The following is a 27,384-nucleotide window of genomic DNA, read 5'->3' as shown; positions in this document are numbered from 1 at the left end:
TTTCGTAATTTTTAGAAATTTAGATAAGAAGTAGAATAAAATTCTAAGTCCTAAAAACTAGAATGGCGAGAAATAAGAAAGACAAAGAGTTTGTCGAAAAAGGTTGAAAAAGAAAAAATGGTTGAAAAATAAAAGGTGACGGAAAAATAAAAGGAACTTATCAAAACTTAAAAATACTTAACTAATTTAACCTTATTACTACAACTAACTTAAAATTATAATCGCAAATTGAAATTACTAATTGGAATGATAATTGATACATAGTAAAAGGTCTAAAAATAATAAAGCTTACAGGAAAAACTAAGTCCCAAATGGAAATAACTTAAAAAGAAACTAAAACTTAAAAAGGCGTCGCAAAATTCTAAATCACCTAAATCTTAGTCTAAAGAAAAAGCACTTAAGGAATTCTACGGCAAAGCCTAAAAATCTAGGAGTAAAAATAACTATAGCAAAAACTAATTTTAAAATTAAATATGAGCTAAAAAATACAAATATTACGCTACAACGATTAAAAAGGTACAAAATATCAAAATATACAAAAAGTTGTAAAAAGTACAATTTTTATAAAAATATTATTTTTATATTATTTATTTTAATAAAACTACTAATTTTACAATTTTAATAAAACTAATTAAACAAAATACATAAATATAAAGTAAAAAGTAAAAATAAAACTAAAATTAATAATAATAATAATAATAATTAAGTTAAATAATAATAATAATAAATTATAACCCGTAATCAATGCGAAATTAGGGTTTTTGTCCGTGTGTCAGAGGTACTCCGCGAGTCGCGGCGAATAAAGAAGAAAACCCCGCGAGTCGCGGGGTTCAGAATTTGAGCTGACAGGTTTCACTTTTTACGCGTTTTTCTTTTTTTTTTTTTTTTTTCTTTTTATTTTGTTTTCTGTTTTTTTAATTAAATAAAAGATATTAAAATTAAAACTTATATTTTTATAAACTAAAATAAAAATAAAGAAACTTATAAAACTTAAATATTTAACAAAATCTTAAAAATGCTTATATTTTTGTTTTTTATATTTTTGAATAATTAAAACGTATTTCTACAAAAGCAAATTTTTAATAAAAGTAACTAAAAATCTTGTTTTTTTTTTTTTTTATATATTAGCGTTGCGCTTCCGGCTTTTAAGATATTCCCCGGCAGCGGCGCCAAAAATTCTTGATGTCAAAGCAGAGGGGTATAAAATACTATTAAATTTTAGCAGAAAATACTATTAAATACGATACAATTTTACACAAGATATTTATTTATTTATAGAATGGATATACTTAAACCTTGCTACAACACTTATAGGCAGTGTACCTAATCGTACAGTAGTGTAGTTTTTAGTAAGTCCGGTTCGTTCCACAGGGAAATCTTTAAACAAAGCTCAACGCTATATTAGTTTACTTTTATAAAAATACAAATATATATATAAGTAATATTATTATTATAAAGGGGGGTTTTTACCGTTTAATGACCGGTTTGTCGATTTTAAAACTTTAGTCGCAGTTAAAACCTAATGTAAAATATTAAATAAATACAAGACTTTAAATTAAAGCGTAAAGTAAATAACGATAATGAAATTGCGAATAATAAAAATGCGATAAAATTAAATTGCGATAATTAAAAAGTACGATAATTAAAAGTGCGATAAAATAAAATAACAATAAATAAAAGTGCGATAATTAGAAGTGCAATTAAATATAAAATAAAGGAAATTAAATATGAAATAAAAGAATTATGCTTATTTAAACTTCCGTAATCATGATGGTTGACGTGTTGATTTTAGTTTTATGCCCATGGGTTAATTGTCCTTTGTCCTGGATTATTCAATATGTCCGTCTGGTTTTTGTCCATAACAGTCCATCAGTCATAAATATAAATTGCAAGTGTCCTTGTCAAATTATTATTATACCCGAAGATAAATATTCCAACTAATTGGGGATTCGAATTGTAACAAGGTTTTAATACTTTGTTTAATGAATACACCAGGTTATCGACTGCGTGTAAACCAAGGTTTTACTACTTTGTTAACAATTACACCAATTACCCTTGAATGTAATTTCACCCCTGTTTCAATTATTCTAGTGGCTATTAATCCATTCCCGTGTCCGGTTAAATGAACGATTATTCGTACATATAAATACCCCGCCCATCGTGTCCGATCGAGTGTATATGGTAATTTATAGGGACGCCCAATTGTAAATCTTTATATTAACATTAACAAACTTTCATTTAGTTAAACAAATATAAAGCCCATTAATAGCCCATAGTCTAGTTTCCACAAGTGTCGTTCTTTTGTCCAAACCCCAATTATGGTACAAAGCCCAATTACCCAATTTTAGTAATTAGCCCAACATCATGATTACTTCGTTTTAAATAAGCATAATAATAACTTAGCTACGAGACATTAATATAAAAAGGTTGAACATAACTTACAATGATTAAAAATAGCGTAGCGTTACACGGACAGAATTTCGACTTACACCCTTACAACATTCGCTAACATACCCTTATTATTAGAATTATAATTAAAATTAAAATATAAATTATAAATATAAATATATTACGTATATATTGAGAGAGAGATTGAGAAAATAAGATGATGATTTTGATCAGAATTCGGTTGGCTTTATAGCCAGAAGTGAAATTTGGGGCTCCGCGACTCGCGGCAAAATGGCCTTAAAACTCCGCGAGTCGCGGAGAGGTATTTACAGTTTACACCCTTGGAGTTTCCTGCTGCCGACGGTTTTAAATATATATATATAATATATATATAATTAATATAATTAATTATATATTATATTATATTTATATATATAGTTAACTTGTAATTTTTAGTCCGTTGCGTCGAGCGTTAAGAATTGACTCTGGTCCCGGTTCCGGATTTTCGAACGTCCTCGCGTACAATTTAATATCTTGTACTTTGTGTTTTGAATCTTGTACTCTTGTGATTTTGAGACGTTTCTTATCAATAATTGGAACCTTTTTGATTGTCTTTTGTTCTTTTGAGCTTTTTGGTCGTTTGCGTCTTCAAATCGTCGAATCTGTCTTTTGTCTTCACCTTTTATTATTTAAACGAATATCACTTGTAAATAGAACAATTGCAACTAAAAGCTTGTCTTTCTTGAGGAATAATGCTATGAAATATATGTTCGTTTTTAGCATTATCATAGACGCAACGGAAATGATAAACACTATATTGACCTCACGAGCATACCCATGAACCATACTCAATCACCTCCATAGCTATAACCCATAATTTCCTTAATCCTATCCCACTCAAAAAACAATTTCGAAATCACTCGGACAGCACTCCGTCGTAATATTTTATGTATACTAATAATATCTTGAAATAATACGAAGTAAATATATATATGTAAATCGATTGAGAGAGTTTAGAGAAAAATATTTTCAAGTTTCTATGAAATAATGAAACCTATTGAATTCTATTTATAATAGATTTTTGAATTATTAAAGTAAATTATTAAAGTATGAATTATTAAAGTGAATTATTAAAGTATGAATTATTAGAGTGAATTATTAAAGTATGAATTATTAAAGTGAATTATTAAAGTATGAATTATTAAAGTATGAATTATTAAAGTGAATTATTAAAGTTAAAGTAAAGTAAAAATAAAGTAAAGGTAAAGTTTAAGTATAGTAAAAGTATAAAACTATGTACGTATAATACGCGTATAAATATATAATATTAATTTAAATTGTTATATATATTTAATAAAATAAAATATAAATATCGTTATCTTTATCATACTAGTTAAGTAATGAGTTGTCAAAAGTGGTTCTAGATATTTATAAAAGTTATATACGATTTAATAATAAAGTTCTTTTTAAACTGAAAACGTTTTTGTACGTTTGAAACTAAATAGATCAATCGAGTCTTTATGAGATTCAATCTTCCACTATCCTTTGTCTAATTCTCAATGATTGACAATTTGTTCTTATTTATAAATCACTTTACCATTTTCCGAATATTGTTAAAATGGAAAGATTTCTCAAATCAACGTGGGCCTTTCAACAGAGACTTGTAATCATAATTCAATATATCTGATAATTCAATCATTTGATCTTATCTTCTAATTCCATTGATAAACATTTTGAAACAGATACAATCATATAAAGTATTTAATCTAATATTTTGTTTACGTTTCAAGTTATAATATATATACACATATACATATATAATCATATTCGTTTAATGGTTCGTGAATCGTTGGAACTTGGTCGAGGTTGAATGAATGTATGAACATAGTTTAAAATTCTTGAAATTTAACTTAACAAATATTGCTTATCGTGTCGGAAACATATAAAGATTAAAGTTTAAATTTGGTTGGAAATTTCCGGGTTGTCACAGTACCTACCCGTTAAAGAAATTTCGTCCCGAAATTTGAGTGGAAAGGTCGTGAATGATAATGAGCATGTTTTAATGATGCATACGGGCTGAAAATTAGTGTTTTATCATCAGCGAATAATTTGGATAAACAATCCATTTATATGAAGAGTACGAATGAAGCTAACATAGAAGAGTGAAATGAGTAAGTGTAGATTCATCTTATCATTTGACATAGATATGATTGATTCCCAGATTTCAAGGGATTTGAAGAAAATCTTCTTAATAAGATTTGACTATCCGGTAATCAAGGGAATTTGGATCCGCTTTAATTGTTCTATCGGAGATTTTCTTATAAATTCACCTCCTTCGTTTCCTTACAACTCACACCTTCTGTTGATGCATTTTATGCAAGTCCCTAGACATCTACCCACGTCCATTGCATGTACAACAGTTTACAGGTTACCATGATTGCTCGTTATTATCCTATCCGTGTTTGTATGTGGTTACAGGAACTGCAGGAACGAGATTTAGATGTTTGACTATGTTAGACTTAGTCAGACGTACGAGTGAAGCCTCACTAGTACGGCTGACAAGCTCATACGCACGGTTGATGCTGAGCTAAGTCACAATTACAACCTAAATGAGAAGACACGAGTGAGTGATCACCCGTACGGCTGATGAAGCCAACTCGTACGTGTGATGAATGAATCGTATGGGTGAGTCAACAGCAGGGGTATATAAAGTCTTATGTTCTTCATTTTAGGTTAAGCCTCTCATTTGTTACACACACTCAGATCTAGTGAGCTCCTCCGATTCTCTCTCAGTCCAAATCACCCAGGTGGTGAATAATAGCTCTAGGTGTTGATCTAATCACACTTGATTTAGTTGTGGTTTGACTAAATTAATAAAAAAAAACTTAACCTATTCACTAGAGGGTTTGATTCACTTATTTCGCCATTGTGTGAGTTAAATATGTTGATTTCTAAGTTCCTAGCCATGTTTCATCACCTTCTATTCTTTCCCCCTCAACTCATATTTTAAAGTATTCATCAATATGCTCCATCCAGTTCTGATTCTCGATATACTTCTAACTTTCATATCGATCATTCTTCTTTTTTATCTACCGCCAGAAGAATCTATTTACTTCTACTATACTCTTGGGTTTATAGTGTTTCTAGTTCTCCCGTGTCTTTATATTGCTATATGCATCGATATATATGGTTTATAATTTCTGGTTTATCGTTGGGCTTTATATGTTCCCTTATATTTCAAAGTCTCTGCTTCTGTCTTCTATAATCATTATCATTCACAGTTAATGCTCTCTTTTATTTGCTGCAATTTATACCCCAATTTCTATTTCGGAGTTTTGTCCTTTCATTTCTTCTTCTTGCGATTAAGCACCGCTTGTAATGGTCCAGAATTCACAGATATGAATTTCGGAATGAACATTGTTAATGTTCTAGGAAGAAAATTTTGATGGCACGATCTTGACTTGTCAAATTACTAGAATACCTTGGAAAAGGCCGAATCATCAAGAAATATTTTCTTGATATTTTAGAGGTTAAATAGAATACAAGAGTCGTATAACATGGCACATGATGATGTTATGATCTGTGAATCATCACGTTCCATTTAGAAATTCAGCATGACTTACTATAATATAATCACGTTGATCAAGTGTCATTATATTATACTAATTCATGCTTCAGTTCCCAACACTACTTCAAAATATTCCTATTTTAAACTTGAATGTTTCAGAATTTAGAAACTAAAATAGTTTCTTTTATGATGTAATACAGATAGCGGGAAGAGGTAAATGATTTCAAATAAGAAAAATTAAGAAAATATTTTCAGAAATATGGAGGATATTTATAATGAAAGATATGATGATATTTTAGAATTTCTAATATCAGAGGATGATGAAGAATATTGTCCGCAGGGGTTTAGAGTCAGGAGCAAGGTATTCGTTAATGACTTCAGCAGGTACTGAATCATTTGGATCCTTTGAAGTCAGGTTCAGTCTTTGTAATTTGTCCACAGCCTCCTTCCTACTTTGCTCAATCCGTTTTCCACTTCCAAAACTTCTCCTTTTCTGCGCTTTGCCAGCACACTTCATCATTATCATCCAGCTTTTACCGTTTAAAGTCGTTTATAGTTTTTGCTGCTTCATCAGCATTTTTTCCATTTTCGGAGAACCAATTCGTAGTTCGGAGTGTTTTTCAGAAACTTCACATTCAAATTAAGTCCAGAAGATAGACGTTATATATACACATATAACTGTTGGCGTAGACATGCTGTGAGATTTCAAAATACTGATTGCTAATTCCCAATGATTCGTATGGCAATTCTCATTATAAGATGCGAATGAGTAAATGATGTGGTTTCAATAAATAATTATAATGACTTTTTGGAGAGGCTAAAGTCAAAGGGTAATGAAGTTGTTGGTACATCTGCTAATAATGTGGTGGAATGTAAAAGGTTCCCTGGTAACGATGGTGTATATCTCAAGGTTATAATAAGGTTAGTCTGACTAAAAATTCGAAGTTGACTTGCTGGAGCTGTGACAAAACTGGCTACTTTGAATAGGAGTCGCAAAGTTATTTTTGCTAATAAATGTCAAAGAATCTGACGCGGATATGTTGTTTAAACTTTTACTTTGGTTTCAAGAGTTTTTTGGGTACATAACTGTGGGTAACATGTGGTTGGATCATCATCTCGATTGCTCATCATTCGAAGTGTCTTTAGAAATTTTCGAAGGGTTTGAACACAGATTGTAATCGTTAACATACATTTGATGTTCTAACACAGTTTTGAAGTCAAAATATAGCTTGTGAAAGATGTAAGGATCTAAGAGTGATGATTTTGGTCATATCTCGAGTTGAATTTTGAGATTTCAAAATCAGGATATGTAATTAAATTTTGAATGAGTATGGTTGTTTTGATTTCTATAAAAGAATGTATATTGTTGTGAAAGTAGAGAGTATAATGGATGATTTGCTGAATCAGATTCGAAGAATGTAACATATTATTTGTGAATTTATATATCTCTCGGGTATTACCTACCCGTTTAAAAAAAATTTCACAATTAATATTTTGTACAAAAGAATTTTATTACAGTCTTTATGAAAATACATATATGTATATTTTCTTCAGATGTAACATAGATTTAATGAGTTAATGTTAAATTAAACTCATTTGATTTACGGTTAAAACTAGAATTGAATAATCCCTAAAGGCTTTAAAAAGTACATAACTTTTACGCAGTATTTCTTTAATGACATTAAAATTATGAATCAATACTTCGTTATTTGTTGATGTATGATGTTCGGTTCGTGGAATTCTTGTGAATTTCGCAAAGTACGAATGATGTTATCTGAAAAGTTTCGGGTATATCGATGATGAAAGTGTAAAATCAAATATATACTTGATTTATTATTAATTGGAATTTGTTGAATTGCGACAGAGATTGTAGTTAACGCTGGTTAAGTTGCGGTCGAAGGACGTACATTATTGCATATTTGTAATATGAATTAACCGAGTAGTTAAGATTCACACACAATAGCTTAGCACGGAAAGATTTATTTCAAAATATATATATATATATATATATATATATATATATATATATATATATATACATATAATTTCTTCAGAGGGAATGAGTTAATTCGTCATAACTCGTTGATACAATATACACGTTATTGATTCGTAATGATGTCCACAATGATTCTTGAACTGAAGGAGTTTGTGATGTTATCGGTGTTGTTGATTCGGATGTTGACTGTACTTACGATGCTGGTAACGCTGACGGTACTGTTGATGCTGTTGGTAAAGCAAGTTTAGCTTGTTAATCACACACCATTTTTGTCAGGGTTTCTACTCTTCCTTCTATCATTTTTGGTTCGCTTAACTGATTTATGGTTAGGGCTAGATTAGATAATCTCTAAGACTTTAGAGATTACATAATCGCCGCGGAATGTTTCTCCAATGAAGTTATGAATTAATACTTCGTCAGTTATTGTTGTTGGTACTCCTTGGTATCTATGGTGCGTATGACGTTGATGCTCGTGGGACAGATTGTGAAGTTGAGGTTTACGACGCGGTTGTGGTTGGAGGTGGTAATGGTACTGTTGGCGTTGATGATGGTGGTACTGGTTATGCTGCTGATGCTGCTGCTGGTGTTTGTAATCTCTGCACCATATTCTCCAAAGCCACTACCCGAGCGCGAAGCTCGTTGACTTCTTCTATTACACCGGGGTGATTGTCGGTTCGGACGAGCGGATAAATAAAATCTAAAATTTGATGTAGTATATAATCGTGACGAGATACTCTGGAAATGAGCGAGAACAAGGTGTTTCGGACAGGTTCGCCGGTAAGTGCTTCAGGTTCTTCGTCAAGAGGGCAATGTGGTGGATGGAAGGGATCACCTTCTTCTTGTCTCCAATGATTGAGGAGGCTACGAACCCATCCCCAATTCATCCAGAATAGGTGATGACTGATTGGTTGATCTATTCCGGTCACATTACTTTCGGAGCTTGAATGGGATTCCATTTCGGAATCTGAGTGACTTGAACTGATGACGAATTCTGTGATGCCCCGTACAAAACCATCGTGTACGAATCATCAACAACAGGATCATTACAAGGTTAAGTACTATATGCTGTAATTAAAGAAGTTGCATTCACGATAAAAAGGTGATGTCATAACCGACATCAAATGTTTTACATTTCAAGAGCATGCTTCACTAAGTAAAGCAAATAAATAAGTGTACGTGACCCCAAAGGTCGTTACATAACATAGTTTCAAAAGTAAATAAGTTTGAATGCAAGATAAGTAGTCATGCGATAACAACTCTAAGCAGCGGGTTCTACAGCACGACTAGTACACAGCGGAAGCAACCTCAAGCACCTGAGAAATACATGCTTAAAAACGTCAACACAAAGGTTGGTGAGCTATAGTTTAAGTATAACAGTAATGTAAGTAGGCCACGAGATTTCAGTGCTACAATGAGCGTTTCAAAAGTATGATAAAGTATATGTTAACCGTGGGCACTTGGTAACTAACTTAACGTTTATACCCCCTGAAAGTACACTTGGCAAGTGCGTATGTCTACGAAAGTATTAAACACTCGTTAAATGCTAGCGCTACTAGCCCGAGTGGGGATGTCAAACCCTATGGATCCATATCTAAGATTCGCGTTCACGGTTCAAAAACCAATGATTAAACGTTACCGAGCTAAAGGGAATGTTTATGCCGTTGTATAACCCACACATATATAAGTTTAAGTACTCGTGCCTAGTATGTAAAACATAAAATCCGCATGTATTCTCAGTTCCCAAAATAAGTTAAAGTAAAAAGGGAATGCTATAACTCACAATGATATGTAGCGGTAAAGTAGTAGTCGGGAAAGGTGTGCAAGTAAATGGTCCGAAGTCCTCAACCTTAGTCAAATAGTACTAAGTCAGTAAATCGTCTTAATAGGTTTAAAATTATGTATTTAAGGTCTTAAGGGTCATCATCAATCATCATTAAACAAAAGGCGTAAAGTAGGTTTCGTTTATGAAAGTAGTTTTCAACAAAGTCTGACTTCAGTCAGTCACCACGGCCTCTACCCTTACTGAATTAAGGTGAGACCAGTGGCCATGGCTCCGTCTATGAGTCCCTTAAGTGTGTTAAAATTTACAGAAGCAAACTCATCTTGGTTTGACCGTGGCGACGGTCTAAGTGCGAGTAGGTCAGAAATTTCTGCACAACGTTAAAGGACATAGTAACGATCGGAGGGCCATAAATCCTAAACCGTAACTCGGATTAAGACGAGTCCTATATGAAAAGTTATCTACTCGAAAAGTTCTATCTAAAAATAAAGGTTAGAACAGCCCAGGTCTACTGGTCTGTTCCAGAAGCATCAGGTCAGTAGGTTTTGGACAGAAGCAGTGAGTTTAAAAGGGTTCCGGTGGTCTTGGTGCTTGATGTTCATCATGGTTCTCATCCTTGATGCATATAGCTTCAAGTGTACAACTCATTGATGTATCTACATCATCTTAACCAAGTCTTGACCATCATAACCCTAGTGCAAGTCTAAGACATGAAGCACAACTCACTTAAGAGTTGTATGAAGTTTGATGAACCAAAGTTACATCAAAGTCTTAGATCTAACACATACATGAACTTTAAAAGAAATATTGAACTATAAACTTGAAAGTTAACTAACTAATCAAGATCATAAGTAGTAGAACATAGTTCTTAGTTTGATCTTGAAGATCCAAGACTCAAAAGTCTAGATCCAAAGTTATATTTAAAGAAAACTTATTTGTGTGTTCTTGAACTTCCAAGGTTAACTTAATTTGTTCAAGAGATATGAGATCAAGACTAACTTGTAGTACTTGACCATATAAACTAACTACATGAAATTAAAGTGCATAAATTGAATAAGTAAACTTAAATAAACAAGAAAAGGTTCATGGTTGTTCATACTTTAAAGATTCAAACCAAGGTTTGATCTTTAGAAAGTAAACTTTAAAGTTTACTTCATGAACTTCAAGTATGTCTTTCAACCATGAACTTTATAAACTTTGAACAAGTATTTAGTGGAGATCATAAACTAGAGAGTTTATGTCTTGTATGTTCTTGAAGATTCAAGATAAAAGAAGAATTAAACTAAGAAGTTTGATTCTTGAAAACATGCAAGTAAATAAAGATAATAACAACTAGTAATCAACACAAGTAACAAAAGATTATAACAATCAAAGAATGATGATGATTTAAGGGTGCTAGAAATCGGTTTTGTTTGAAGAAAAGAAGAGAAGTTTAAAGCTTGCTACTTACAACTTGAGAGAGAAATGAGAGAAGGAGTTTGAGAGCAAATGAATGTGTGTGAAAATGAGAGGATTTGTGAGTGAAGTAGTAAACAAGAAAATGAAACAAAACACTCCTAAAGGGAGCTTAGGGGCTGCAGTTTTTCAGCAGAAAATGGGGGGAAGGGAGAAGTTTTGTGGTCACTAGAATGTAAAGCTTCATAAAGGTGGTTAATGAATGGTCATGCATGGGGATAACAAGCTAACTAGATTCTTTCAAGTATTAAACTAAGTAGTCTCCATCTAATTGATACTTACAAGTGTAGGACATGGGCTAACTAAGTCCATTAATAATGTAGGGTGGGATTGGAAGTCCAATAACATGAGTCCATTACACTAACAAAGCCCAAGTTCAAATAAATCACAAGTTAAACCAATTAAAGCCCAAGTAACTAACTAATAGCCTTAGTTAATTAAAATGATTAATAAATTTAATCATGAATGTAAATAATATCTAAAAATATTATTCATGAAAGTTCCGGGTGTCACAAAGACGTTTCGGGCCATTAAAGTCAAGTTCGGGCAATCATGGCAACATATAAATGTAATAACGTACATTCGTTTAATCACACGTATTAATAATAATAATTATTAATAAATAAATGTTGGAAATTCCAGGGTCGTGACATTACCCACGTGTTAAAGAAAATTTCGTCCCGAAATTTAAGCTGAGGTAGATGGAGGAGTCGGGAAAAGGTGAGGATACTTTCGCATCATTTGATCCTCTCGTTCCCAAGTAAACTCAGGTCCTAGTTTGGCATTTCATCGTACCCGTACAATCTGAATCTTGTTGCGTTTCAAAGTTTTGATCTCACGATCCATAATTTCAACAGGTTCCTCCACAAAGTGGAGTTTGTCATCAATAGTAAGTTCTTCCAATGGTATGATAAGTTCAGGTGCAGCAAGACACTTCTTCAAGTTCGATACATGGAAGGTAGGATGAACTGAGCTCAATTGTGCTGGTAGATCCAAACGGTATGCAACTGGTCCAACACGTTCCAAGATCTCGAAAGGACCAATGTATCGTGGGTTCAACTTTCCACGTTTTCCAAAACGGATCACACCTTTTCAAGGTGCAACCTTCAACATTACACGATCACCAACATTAAATTCAAAGTCCTTACGTTTAAGATCGGCATAACTCTTTTGGCGGTCACGGGCAGTCTTAAGTCTAGCTTGAATCTGAGCAATTTTCTCCGTCGTTTCGTGGACTACCTCGGGTCCGGTGATTTGATTTTCGCCTACTTCGGCCCAACAAATAGGAGATCGGCACTTACAGCCATACAATGCTTCAAAAGGTGCAGCATTAATGCTAGAGTGATAACTGTTGTTGTACGAGAATTCGGCGAGTGGCAAATGCCTTTCCCAGGCCTTTCCAAAATCAATGACACATGTACGCAGCATGTCCTCCAAGGTCTGAATCATTCATTCACTTTTCCCGTCAGTCTGAGGATGATAAGCAGTACTCATGTCAAGACGAGTTCCCATGGCTTCTTGCAAAGAACGCCAAAATCTAGAAGCAAAACGGGATCGCGATTGGAGATGATCGATAAAGGTACACCATGACGAGATACAACCTCTTTGATGTATAACCGAGCAAGTCTCTCCATTGTATCAGTTTCCTTCATCGCTAGAAAGTGTGCAGATTTGGTAAGGCAATCAACAATAACCCAAATAGTATCGTATCCGCCCACCGTCTTTGGTAGCTTAGTAATGAAATCCATTGTTATCCTTTCCCACTTCCATTGTGGGATCTCCAGTTGCTGAAGTAAACCAGAAGGTCTCTGATGCTCGGCTTTAACCTTCGAACAAGTCAAACACTTACCAACATAAGTCGCAACGTTCTTCTTAAGATTCGGCCACCAATACTGTTCTTTAAGGTCGTGGTACATCTTGCCCGCACCGGGGTGAATTGAATATCTCGATTTGTGTGCTTCATCAAGTATCAGGTTTCGTAGATCTCCATAATAAGGTACCCAAATTCTTCCGGCATAACATCGGAGTCCAGACTCCCAAACCTCGAATCGAGAGACAAGTATGTTCAAATGTTCGTGAGATATATTCTCCTCCTTGAGAGCCTCAACTTGGGCTACTCTGATCTGGCTGTTGAGGTTCGAATGGATGGTGATGTTCAGAGCCCTAACACGGAGAGGTGCCGTCCTCTCCTTTCGTATTAAAGCGTCAGCTACAACATTGGCCTTGCCAGGGTGATAACGAAGTTCACAATCGTAGTCGTTGAGCGTCTCGATCCATCGACACTGTCTCATATTCAGTTGCTTCTGATCAAAGATGTGCTGGAGACTCTTGTGATCGGTGAAAATAGTGCTCTTAGTTCCATACAAATAATGTCTCCACAATTTGAGCGCAAAAACAACGGCTCCAAGTTCAAGATCATGCGTAGTGTAGTTCCACTCGTGAATCTTCAATTGGCGGGAGGCATAGGCAATAACCTTTGATCGTTGCATCAGTACACAACCAAAACCACTCTTCAATGCATCACAATAAACAACGAAATTGTCACTGCCTTCGGGAAGCGATAGAATAGGTGCGGAGGTTAACTTCTTCTTCAAAGTTTGAAATACTGATTCGTGTGCGGGTTCCCAAATGAACTTCTTCCCTTTGTGAGTCAGCGCGGTCAAAGGACGCGCAATCAGAGAAAATCCTTCGATAAACCTTCGATAATAACCGGCGAGACCTAGGAATTGGCGAATATGCATTGGAGTAGTGGGGGTCTCCTACTTGCTGATGGCTTCAATCTTGGCGGGATCAACTTTGATACCCTGGTCGCTCACAACATGACCCAAAAACTGTACTTCCTTCAACCAAAATTCACACTTGGAGAATTTGGCGTAAAGTTGCTCTTGTCTTAAGAGTTCAAGCACTAATCGAAGGTGTTGCTCATGTTCTTCTTCGCTCTTTGAGTAGATGAGGATATCATCTATGAAGACGATAACAAACTTATCCAAGTAAGGCTTGCAGACACGATTCATGAGGTCCATGAACACGGCAGGTGCATTTGTTAAGCCGAATGGCATCACGAGAAACTCATAATGACCATAACGGGTCCTGAATGCAGTTTTCATCACGTCACTTTCCTTCACCCTCAGCTGGTGATATCCGGATCGCAAATCGATCTTTGAATAAACGCTCGATCCTTGTAGTTGATCAAAAAGATCGTCAATTCGTGGAAGAGGATACCGATTCTTGATTGTCAATTTGTTGAGTTCACGGTAGTCGATACACATACGGAAGGATCCATCCTTCTTCTTCACAAACAACACAGGTGCGCCCCAAGGCGAGAAGCTTGGTTGAATAAATCCTCGGTCTAACAGCTCTTGTAGTTGACTCTGTAATTCTTTCATCTCGGAAGGTACGAGTCTATAAGGTGCGCGAGCTACAGGTGCTGCTCCTGGCACTAAATCAATCTGAAACTCTACGGCTCTCTGCAGCGGCAATCCAGGAAATTCCTCTGGGAAGACATCGGAAAATTCGTTCACAATTCGAACGTCGTTCACGCTCTTCACCTCAGTTTCTACCGCTTTCACATGTGCTAGGACAGCAAAACGTCCCTTCTTCATAATCTTTTGCGCTTTCACGCAACTAATGAGGTTCAACTTCGAGGTACATCTCTCTCCATAGATAACCAGTGGTTCGCCATCTCCTTGTGGTATGCGAAGTGCCTTATCTCCACAGATAATATCGGCCTTTATCTTGCTCAACCAATCCATACCAACAATCACGTCAAAGCTTCCCAGTTTGATAGGTATCAAATCAATTTCGAAATCTGCACCAGCTTTGTTGATAATAGCTCCACGACTAATATGGTCAACCTTTTCACGTTTTCCATTGGAGACCTCGACAAGCATACTTTCTTTTAACGGGACTAATGACCAATTAATCTTATCGCAAAAATGTCTACATACATAACTTCTATCCGCACCAGTATCAAACAAGACAGAAGCTAAAAGATTGTTGATTGTGAATATACCTGTCACCAAGTCAGGGTTATCGCGTGCATCCCTTGCATTAACATTGAAGGCTCTACCTCGGGTGGCCCGCCATCTTTTTGCTTGTTGGGGCATGCGTTTCTGAAATGGCCCATCTATCCACATTCGTAGCACTTCTTAGGTCCATTGGTTTTCAGCTTCCCATTCAGAGTAGTGACCTTGCAGTCCTTTCCGATATGCCCAGCCCGTTGGCACTTCTCACAAACAACATTGCAATACCCAGTGTGGTGCTTGTAACATCGCTTGCATTGAGGTAAGGTTCCTTTGTAGTTCGGGTTGGTGTTGGTGTTGTTGTTGGGATTAGGGTTTCCACCGTTGTTGTGCCTCTTGGCGGGGGTTTAATCGTAGTTTCTCCCCCTGTTGTTGTTGTTGTTGTTGTTGTTGTTGTTGTGGTTGTTGTGGTTGTTATGGTTGTTGTCCCATTTCCTCTTTTCACTACTACCGGCTTCAAACTTAGCCTTCTCCGGCTCGTCAAGGATGATTTGATTCAGGAGAGTATGCGCCATGCGCATTGCTTCGGGAACATTCGGTGGTTTGGATGAGGTGACATTTCCTTTGATGGACTTAGGGAGTCCCGAGAAGTATTTCTCCATGCGCTTGAATTCGGGGGTGACCATGGTCGGACACATTAATGCTAACTCCAAAAACCTACGATTGTAACTGTTAAGGTCGTTCCCTACGGCCTTCAACTGCATGAATTCGATCTCCATCTTTTGTATTTCGGTCCTTGGACAGTATTCCTTAATCATAGCACACTTAAACTCTTCCCAAGGCGTATCATACGCCTCATCAATCCCTTTTGCTTGAGCTAACGTGTTCCACCACGTTAGCGCGCCGTCAGATAGCGTGCAAGATGCAAACTTGGTCTTATTATCCTCCGAACAGTTGCTAACTCGAAATACTGATTCAAGTTTCTCGAACCATCTGGTGAGACCAACTGGTCCCTCGGTGCCGCTGAAGTTATGCGGTTTGCAGCTCTGGAATTCCTTGTATGTACACCCATTTCGAACGGGTGGAATAACCGGTGGTGGTGGCGGTGGAGCTTCGAGATTTCTTTCTGCTAGGGCTGCAGCGACCCGTTCGTTGATCATGTCCTCAATCTGGGCGGCGGTAGGTGTGGATCTTCCGTTAGCCATGGTATTCTAAACAAAAATTTTGACTCAAGTCAAAATCCAGTATGCAAGTACTAGTAATACAGTATATAGTGACCAACATGGAATCAAAACATCACATGTTATGAAATAATGCATCTAGGTACAAATACCACAGAATCATCGTACAGCAATGTAGATAGAACATCGTGCAAGAATTAAATAACGCAAAGTTCCATTCATTAATAATAATAAGTTTCATACATCTGAATAAGTTCGTACAATACATATGAAATACATGAAACTATATCTAGATTACATCATGAAATCTAAATACAAGGTCCTATGGTAAAGGCGGGTGAACTGCTCCCCGAGCCAACTGCTCCTCGAGCTCAGTGACTCGAGCTCGGAGAGTCTCAATCTCCCTCATCAGTTCCTCGTTAGAGGGAGCTGGTGGGGCAGGCGGTGCAGGTGGGGCGGGTGGTGCCGGTGGTGCCGGTGGTGCTGATGTAGATGGTCCGGCTCCGGATGTAGACGGTACGTCCCTAGATGTAAGTGGTCCGTATCTAAATCTAGGTGGTACGGTTCCAGGAATAGTCAATACGTAACGGGGAACCTTACGTATCTGTGGGTCGACAGGGTATGGCACAACTCATTTACGAGCAATAACCCTACGACGATGGCCAAATGTGTCAGTAAAAGCACGACCTCCATTCACCCCTGGAATGACGGTGCCGTCGAAACGGTACCGCTTCCTCGGCGGGGTGGAGGGTGCCTGAATAGGTCTATCAGCAGGATCCTCATCATCGCTGGAGTCGTCTGATGATGAAGAATCGGCGGATGATGAGTCATCCGAATCGTGTGGCGGTGACACTGGTGGCTGAGCTGGTAATCTGAAGCGTCCGAAGGCGGCCAACATCTGTCTGTGTCTGCCTGGCGGAATCACGACTAAACGTCCGTCGGGAGTGCATCAGCAAGGCGTGCACATGTGGTTACGAAACGGCCCTTCCCCGAACTCCGCGGGGATATCAATACCACCAATGCGGGGCTGTGACCTCGAGGGTCCGGGAGCAGACACTGGGGCAGGTGCACTAGTACCAGCTCTGGAAGTAGAAACGCTGGGATCACTAGTGGGTGTCGGGGCCGGTGTATCGGCAGTAGCAGCAGCAGGTGTAGCAGTAGGTAGGGCGACGGAGTCTGAGTCTGTACTGAGCGAAATGCCAGCAGGTGGAACATCCGACATCTGAACAAGGAAAAATAAATTTTCCATGTCAGTATGTCATAAAGCAAGCAAATAATAGGCCAACAGTTTAAATCATGTATAACGGTAACTAGCATGGCAATAACAGTAATTCGTATGAAGGTAGCATGCAATCGAAAGCAAGTAGCATCATGCAGTAGTGAAATCATGTAGTAGCATACGGCATATAGCGGAAAAAGTAAGCAGTAGCATGCAGTAAATTCAGCGAAAACAAGTAAACTAGCAAGTTGTAGATTAGTCCTATTAGTGAATCCTACTCGGGTCGGTCTTAGACTCACTAATGCAACCTAATTCCCTACAACCAATGCTCTGATACCAAATGTGATGCCCCGTACAAAACCATCATGTACGAATCATCAACAACCGGATCATTACAAGGTTAAGTACTATATGCTGTAATTAAAGAAGTTGCATTCACGATAAAAAGGTGATGTCATAACCGAAATCAAATGTTTTACATTTCAAGAGCATGCTTCACTAAGTAGAAGCAAATAAATAAGTGTACGTGACCCCAAAGGTCGTTACATAACATAGTTTCAAAAGTAAATAAGTTTGAATGCAAGATAAGTAGTCATGCGATAACAACTCTAAGCAGCGGGTTCTACAACACGACTAGTACACAGCGGAAGCAACCTCAAGCACCTGAGAAATACATGCTTAAAAACGTCACCACAAAGGTTGGTGAGCTATAGTTTAAGTATAACAGTAATGTAAGTAGGCCACGAGATTTCAGTGCTACAACGAGCATTTCAAAAGTATGATAAAGTATATGTTAACCGTGGGCACTTGGTAACTAACTTAACGTTTATACCCCCTGAAAGTACACTTGGCAAGTGCGTATGTCTACGAAGTATTAAACACTCGTTAAATGCTAGCGCTACTAGCCCGAGTGGGGATGTCAAACCCTATGGATCCATATCTAAGATTCGCGTTCACGGTTCAAAAACCAATGATTAAACGTTACCGAGCTAAAGGGAATGTTTATGCCGTTGTATAACCCACACATATATAAGTTTAAGTACTCGTGCCTAGTATGTAAAACATAAAATCCGCATGTATTCTCAGTTCCCAAAATAAGTTAAAGTAAAAAGGGAATGCTATAACTCACAATGATATGTAGCGGTAAAGTAGTAGTCGGGAAAGGTGTGCAAGTAAATGGTCCGAAGTCCTCAACCTTAGTCAAATAGTACTAAGTCAGTAAATCGTCTTAATAGGTTTAAAATTATGTATTTAAGGTCTTAAGGGTCATCATCAATCATCATTAAACAAAAGGCGTAAAGTAGGTTTCGTTTATGAAAGTAGTTTTCAACAAAGTCTGACTTCAGTCAGTCACCACGGCCTCTACCCTTACTGAATTAAGGTGAGACCAGTGGCCATGGCTCCGTCTATGAGTCCCTTAAGTGTGGTAAAATTTACAGAAGCAAACTCATCTTGGTTTGACCGTGGCGATGGTCTAAGTGCGAGTAGCTCAGAAATTTCTGCACAACGTTAAAGGACATAGTAACGATCGGAGGGCCATAAATCCTAAACCGTAACTCGGATTAAGACGAGTCCTATATGAAAAGTTATCTACTCGAAAAGTTCTATCTAAAAATAATGGTTATAACAACCCAGGTCTACTGGTATGTTCCAGAAGCATCAGGTCAGTAGGTTTTGGACAGAAGCAGTGAGTTTAAAAGGGTTCCGGTGGTCTTGGTGCTTGATGTTCATCATGGTTCTCATCCTTGATGCATATAGCTTTAAGTGTACAACTCATTGATGTATCTACATCATCTTAACCAAGTCTTGACCATCATAACCCTAGTGCAAGTCTAAGACATGAAGCACAACTCACTTAAGAGTTGTATGAAGTTTGATAAACCAAAGTTACATCAAAGTCTTAGATCTAACACATACATGAACTTTAAAAGAAATATTGAACTATAAACTTGAAAGTTAACTAACTAATCAAGATCATAAGTAGTAGAACATAGTTCTTAGTTTGATCTTGAAGATCCAAGACTCAAAAGTCTAGATCCAAAGTTATATTTAAAGAAAACTTATTTGTGTGTTCTTGAACTTCCAAGGTTAACTTAATTTGTTCAAGAGATATGAGATCAAGACTAACTTATAGTACTTGACCATATAAACTAACTACATGAAATTAAAGTGCATAAATTGAATAAGTAAACTTAAATAAACAAGAAAAGGTTCATTGTTGTTCATACTTTAAAGATTCAAACCAAGGTTTGATCTTTAGAAAGTAAACTTTAAAGTTTACTTCATGAACTTCAAGTATGTCTTTCAACCATGAACTTTATAAACTTTGAACAAGTATTTAGTGGAGATCATAAACTAGAGAGTTTATGTCTTGTATGTTCTTGAAGATTCAAGATAAAAGAAGAATTAAACTAAGAAGTTTGATTCTTGAAAACATGCAAGTAAATAAAGATAATAACAACTAGTAATCAACACAAGTAACAAAAGATTATAACAATCAAAGAATGATGATGATTTAAGGGTGCTAGAAATCGGTTTTGTTTGAAGAAAAGAAGAGAAGTTTAAAGCTTGCTACTTACAACTTGAGAGAGAAATGAGAGAAGGAGTTTGAGAGCAAATGAATGTGTGTGAAAATGAGAGGATTTGTGAGTGAAGTAGTAAACAAGAAAATGAAACAAAACACTCCTAAAGGGAGCTTAGGGGCTGCAGTTTTTTAGCAGAAAATGGGGGGAAGGGAGAAGTTTTGTGGTCACTAGAATGTAAAGCTTCATAAAGGTAGTTAATGAATGGTCATGCATGGGGATAACAAGCTAACTAGATTCTTTCAAGTATTAAACTAAGTAGTCTCCATCTAATTGATACTTACAAGTGTAGGACATGGGCTAACTAAGTCCATTAATAATGTAGGGTAGGCTTGGAAGTCCAATAACATGAGTCCATTACACTAACAAAGCCCAAGTTCAAATAAATCACAAGTTAAACCAATTAAAGCCCAAGTAACTAACTAATAGCCTTAGTTAATTAAAATGATTAATAAATTTAATCATGAATGTAAATAATATCTAAAAATATTATTCGTGAAAGTTCCGGGTGTCACAAAGACGTTTCGGGCCATTAAAGTCAAGTTCGGGCAATCATGGCAACATGTAAATGTAATAACGTACATTCGTTTAATCACACGTATTAATAATAATAATTATTAATAAATAAATGTTGGAAATTCCAGGGTCGTTACAAATTCCATTTCGTACGATTGGATAAAGGATTTTTTTTTTTTCGATATGAAATGATTTTGGCTAACGGATGGTATTCTAATTACATAGAATATATATATATATATATATATATATATATATATATATATATATATATATATATATATATATATATATATATATATATATATAGATCAAAAGATTCCGTAGATTACGGAGGACTTTGCGGGATATGTCAGGCAAAGGTTAAAGTAACAGATACGATAAGATATGATTTAGCAGATATGCTAAGATATGAATTTTTGTCTATACACTATTCATGCAATCAATGCAGCAAGACGTGTCTTAGACTAAAAATGATAAGCAGGTAATTTCCTGAGGATGATAAGTAGTTAATTTTTGACACAAAATGATAAGCAAAACTTTTGACATGCAGACACGGTCGAAGTCCAGAATCACTAATGCATCCTATCGACTTATCAGTTAGACACACTAATGCAGACCTGGTTCGCTAAGACCACCGCTCTGATACCAACTGAAAGGACCCGTTCATATACATTATAAACGATTAACAATAGTTGATTACATTGCGAGGTATTTGACCTCTATATGATACATTTTACAAACATTGCATTCGTTTTTAAAAGACAATCTTTCTTTACATCGAAAATTGACAGGCATGCATACCATTTCATAATATTCACTATCCAACTATAAATTGATTTAATAATAATCTTTGATGAACTCAATGACTCGAATGCAACGTTCTTCGAAATATGCTATGAAAGACTCCAAGTAATATCTTTAAAATGAGCAAATGCACAGCGGAAGATTTCTTTAACACCTGAGAATAAACATGCTTTAAAGTGTCAACCAAAAGGTTGGTGAGTTCATTAGTTTATCATAATCATTTATTTCCATCATTTTAATAGACCACAAGAATTTCATTTCCAGTTCTCATAAATATACGTCCCATGCATAGAGACAAAAATAATCATTCATATGGTGAACACCTGGTAACCGACATTAACTAGATACATATAAGAATATCCCCTATCATTCCGGGATCCTCCTTCGGACATGATATAAATTTCGAAGTACTAAAGCATCCGGTACTTTGGATGGGGTTTGTTAGGCCCAATAGATCTATCTTTAGGATTCGCGTCAATTAGGGTGTATGTTCCCTAATTCTTAGATTACCAGACTTTAATAAAAAGGGGCATATTCGATTTCGATAATTCAACCATAGAATGTAGTTTCAATTACTTGTGTCTATTTCGTAAAACAGTTATAAAAACAGCGCATGTATTCTCAGTCCCAAAAATATATATTACAAAAACATTTAAAAAGGGATTAATGAAACTCACCATACTGTATTTCGTAGTAAAAATACATATAACGTCATTGAACAAGTGCAAGGTTGGCCTCGGATTCACGAACCTAAATTAATTATATATATTTATGTGTTGGTCAATATTTGTCTAACAAATTAGGTCAAGTCATAGTGTACTACAATCCTAATGCTCGAGACTAATATGCAAAAGTCAACAAAAGTAAATTTGACTCAAAATAATTTCCAAAAATCTATACATGATTAATATATAGTTTAAATATCGTTGTTTTATATTTTTAAATATTTTTAAAAGATTTATTAGAGTAAATAATATAATTTATTTATTAATAAATAAAATTTTATATTAAATTTATATAATAAAATATACTTTTATATATATTAAGTAATAAAATTTATAGGGTTCATTTAATATCATAAAGATAATATGATAGGTATTATTAAAGTAAGTTATTACACGTAGTAAAATATGTTTGTATCACATATTTATTTTATAAAATAATATCTATAATGATAGTAAGTAAAAGTTGTATTATTTTGTAATAATAATTATTATTATAAAAATATCAATATTTATAATTACTAAGTTGATGTTATGATAAAACGATAATTCTAATTATGATAACTTTAATATTTACGATAATTTTTAATATTATCTTTAAAATAATAATTCTATTTAAAATAATAATAATAATGATATTTTATAGTAACAATGACATTTCTATTAAAATGATAATTTTTGTTAAAATGATAGTTTTAATACTAACGATACTTTTAATAATAATAGTAATGATAAAAATAATAAGAACGATAATTTTATCTAAATCAATATCTTATAATATTTTAATTTCATCATGATACTCTTACCCATTATTTCCTAATCGTTTCGTTTAATAGCTTTTAATCGTCTTTTATATCGTGTTCATAATAATGATAATAATAGTAATCAAAATAATTAGGTGTTACAAATATTTGTTTTAATTACACTAATATTAATAATGATAGTTACTATAACATTATTAACGATAATACTAATAATTATCTTAATGATAATATAGTAATAGTAATAATAATAATAACAATAACAATAACCATTTTTAAATAATGATATATATATTAATAATGATAATAATAATAATAATACCAATAATAATAATAATAATAATAATAATTGGATAATAATAATAATACTAATTATAACTTTAACGATAATAACGATAGTAATAATAAAAAAAAAATAACAATTTTTAATGATAAATCCCTTTTATTGATAAAGATAATAATAATGATAATAATAAGATAAAACTAGAGCGACGATAAAAACGACGATAATAATAATCATTTTTAATAAAAATATCGAAAATTCAATTGATTATAACTTCTAATCCGTTCATCGAAACCATTCGATATCTAAAGGAAAAGTTCTTAATTTTTCGCTAGCTTTCCAAGGACATGCATATCTTATACCTTATCTCAACCGCAAGTGTAACTAATTCAACATTCAACCTAACCTGTCTAATAGAAATATCAAAAGTACAAGCATGCATAATCCTAAATACTCGAGCACTAGTCAGGGATACACTATTAGTATGTAAAAGTTAAATTATGAGTACTCACGTATCAATATTGAGATTCAATATTGCAGGAAAGGTACGTAGACGCAACGGAAATGATAAACACTATGTTGACCTCACGAGCATACCCATGAACCATACTCAATCACCTCCATAGCTATAACCCATAATTTCCTTAATCCTATCCCACTCGAAAAACAATTTCGAAATCACTCGGACAGCACTCCGTCGTAATATTTTATGTATACTAATAATATCTTGAAATAATACGAAGTAAATATATATATGTAAATCGATTGAGAGAGTTTAGAGAAAAATATTTTCAAGTTTCTATGAAATAATGAAACCTATTGAATTCTATTTATAATAGATTTTTGAATTATTAAAGTGAATTATTAAAGTATGAATTATTAAAGTGAATTATTAAAGTATGAATTATTAAAGTGAATTATTAAAGTATGAATTATTAAAGTGAATTATTAAAGTATGAATTATTAAAGTGAATTATTAAAGTTAAAGTAAAGTAAAAATAAAGTAAAGGTAAAGTTTAAGTATAGTAAAAGTATAAAACTATGTACGTATAATACGCGTATAAATATATAATATTAATTTAAATTGTTATATATATTTAATAAAATAAAATATAAATATCGTTATCTTTATCATACTAGTTAAGTAATGAGTTGTCAAAACTGGTTCTAGATATTTATAAAAGTTATATACGTTTTAATAATAAAGTTCTTTTTAAACTGAAAACGTTTTTGTACGTTTGAAACTAAATAGATCAATCGAGTCTTTATGAGATTCAATCTTCCACTATCCTTTGTCTAGTTCTCAATGATTGACAATTTGTTCTTATTTATAAATCACTTTACCATTTTCCGAATATTGTTAAAATGGAAAGATTTCTCAAATCAACGTGGGCCTTTCAACAGAGACTTGTAATCATAATTCAATATATCTGATAATTCAATCATTTGATCTTATCTTCTAATTCCATTGATAAACATTTTGAAACAGATACAATCATATAAAGTATTTAATCTAATATTTTGTTTACGTTTCAAGTTATAATATATATACACATATACATATATAATCATATTCGTTTAATAGTTCGTGAATCGTTGGAACTTGGTCGAGGTTGAATGAATGTATGAACATAGTTTAAAATTCTTGAAATTTAACTTAACAAATATTGCTTATCGTGTCGGAAACATATAAAGATTAAAGTTTAAATTTGGTTGGAAATTTCCGGGTTGTCACAAGGTGCGCCGCCCCATAATACGGAAAGAACTTCTAACTTGGAAAATTGGAAATTTAGCTTGGTGGTGCGCCGCTTTTCCTCTCTAGGGCGCCGCACCAGTGAAGTCATGCACCACACCAGTGTTGTGGTGCGCCGCACCTTAGTAAAAAAACAAACTCTTTTCTTTTGGTTTATGGGCATCTCATTATCTGATTTTGAAGTTAGTTTATAATTAACTAAAATAATAAAATCGTTAAATGATATATATACACGAAGTATTTTGCTAATGCGTCATTTAGTGAATATTAAATTAATTATTAATTATAATTTAATTTATACGCATAGATTTACATATATATGTATAGATTACAATTAATATATAAAACGAGGATAAAAACCCGTGCTTCGCTGCCGGTAGTTTTGATCGGCTAATGATTAGTTTATTAAATGTTTAAATTAAAGGTATACGGTCGATTAATCGAACATTTGAAAAATAAAAGAATGAAAAGGAAGTAGAATATAGAAAACTCGCACTTCGCTAGAGGTTGAGTATATCATTTCAATAAATAAATCATCATATCATCATAAGAAAGAAAGTCGAAAAATTCATATATGAAAGACGATTGTAATTGATTCTTAATTTTAATACTGTAATAAATTAAGAATTACTCCGTATTAAACCAAAATTCAAAATTAAAATTGAAATTATATACTGTAGTCCTTTTAAAACCATACAAAACTTTAGACTCTACTTCCTTTTCTTTTATTTGCTGATTCATCTTCTTTTTCTTTACATATTTCTTCTTATCCTTATCTCCCTTCCCAATTCACCTTCCTCCCTCTTTTATTTCTTTTCAACTCTATATTTCATATTTTATTTATAGATAGTTATGATTTTACATGTTTTTTTTTGTTGTTAAACTTTTTACCTAATCAACCATCGTCGTCATCATCGTTAACCATCACTGTCGCCGCCATCACCAACAACCCCGCCATCACAACTCTCACCGCTACCATCACCACCATTGTCCGTCTGCAACTATACCCCTTCACCTTCACCTTCATCACCACTGTCGCCATTACATCACCACCTCTACCTTCACTTTCAATGCCATGGATGTCAAATGCACTCTATCTCTTCACTTCCCAATGGCACCTAAATATCCCAAAACTACCTTAACCTTTTGTGCTTAAATCAACATTTAATCTCTGTAGTTTTTGAGTCACCACCACTACCATTTAACGCGAATTCATTTTTCGATCCAAAAGCATCAAAATTTATAGTCATCGATGAAGGCACACGCCACCAAGGTCACCACTGGAAATTTCACTTTTTCCGGCCACTTTACCAGTTTTCCGGCATTATATTGTAATACCCCATCAGAATCCACTAACGGTGTATTAACTCTGGTCTCATAGTTTAATGGTCACGCCTCTATATGTGACGTTTCCAAAAAAGTATTCGCATTAGATATCAAAACAAAGTCATTTATTAAAAGAAACAAATCTGAAAAACAGTTGACATGAATATCCAACGTAAGTAATGCCAAAATATTATTTGAAAAGATAGTTTTCAATGCGAATATATGTTCTTAAAATAGTCATGACGAAAACATGTTGGACGACATCCAGTACTAGCAGCAAACAAGCAATCATGACAACTCTGCAAAGCGGAAGCTATACCTCTATTAACCTGAGATAAAAACATGCAAAACGTCAACAAAAAATGTTGAGTGAATCTATAGGTTTAGTAAAGCATTTCATAAGTTAGGCCACAAGATTTTTGAAAAACATCGTAAAATTATACATAAGCATGAGCACTTGATTATAAGGCTTTAACCCGCGGATAGATAAGAGCTACATATCTTCCCTTTACCCTTTCTAAGCATACACTGATCAAGTGTACAAGTTACAGCAGAATAAGCACCTCGTAGGTTGAGGCGAGGTTCGTCAAACCTAACGGTATTGTCCCTATAAGTCGAGCTTACATAAAGTAATTAATATAATCAAGCTAAGGGATTTTTTATCTGAACTCATATGTAAGCGTTTAAGTTACTTGTGCCTAATATGTAAAACATTTGTAAAAAGCATGTTATCTCATCCCTGAAAAACGTAGTAGGGACTGTTGACTCACCTTAGCAAAAGCACTGAAATCTCTTAGTAAATTCGTACAGTAGTCGAACAATTACGACCGAACAACGCAACCTAGTCAAATAAGTCACCTTAAGTATACATATAGGTCACACTATGTCAACCCATAGTGTACGCAAAGTCCTAGTGCTCAGACTGACTCAACATGCAATTAAAAGTCAACTAGTCCAAGCAAGTCAACCAAATTTAACTCAAAAGTCAACTCGGTCAAATTGGTCAACTAAAGTCAAACATCTCAGTAGGTCATGCAAACATGGTCAACATGTCAAACCTAGGTCATATAACATGTTATAGCTCA

The sequence above is a fragment of the Rutidosis leptorrhynchoides genome, chromosome 9, assembly GCF_046630445.1.
Source record: "Rutidosis leptorrhynchoides isolate AG116_Rl617_1_P2 chromosome 9, CSIRO_AGI_Rlap_v1, whole genome shotgun sequence".
Taxonomy (NCBI): Eukaryota; Viridiplantae; Streptophyta; class Magnoliopsida; order Asterales; family Asteraceae; genus Rutidosis; species Rutidosis leptorrhynchoides.
This window is presented reverse-complemented; position numbering follows the sequence as displayed.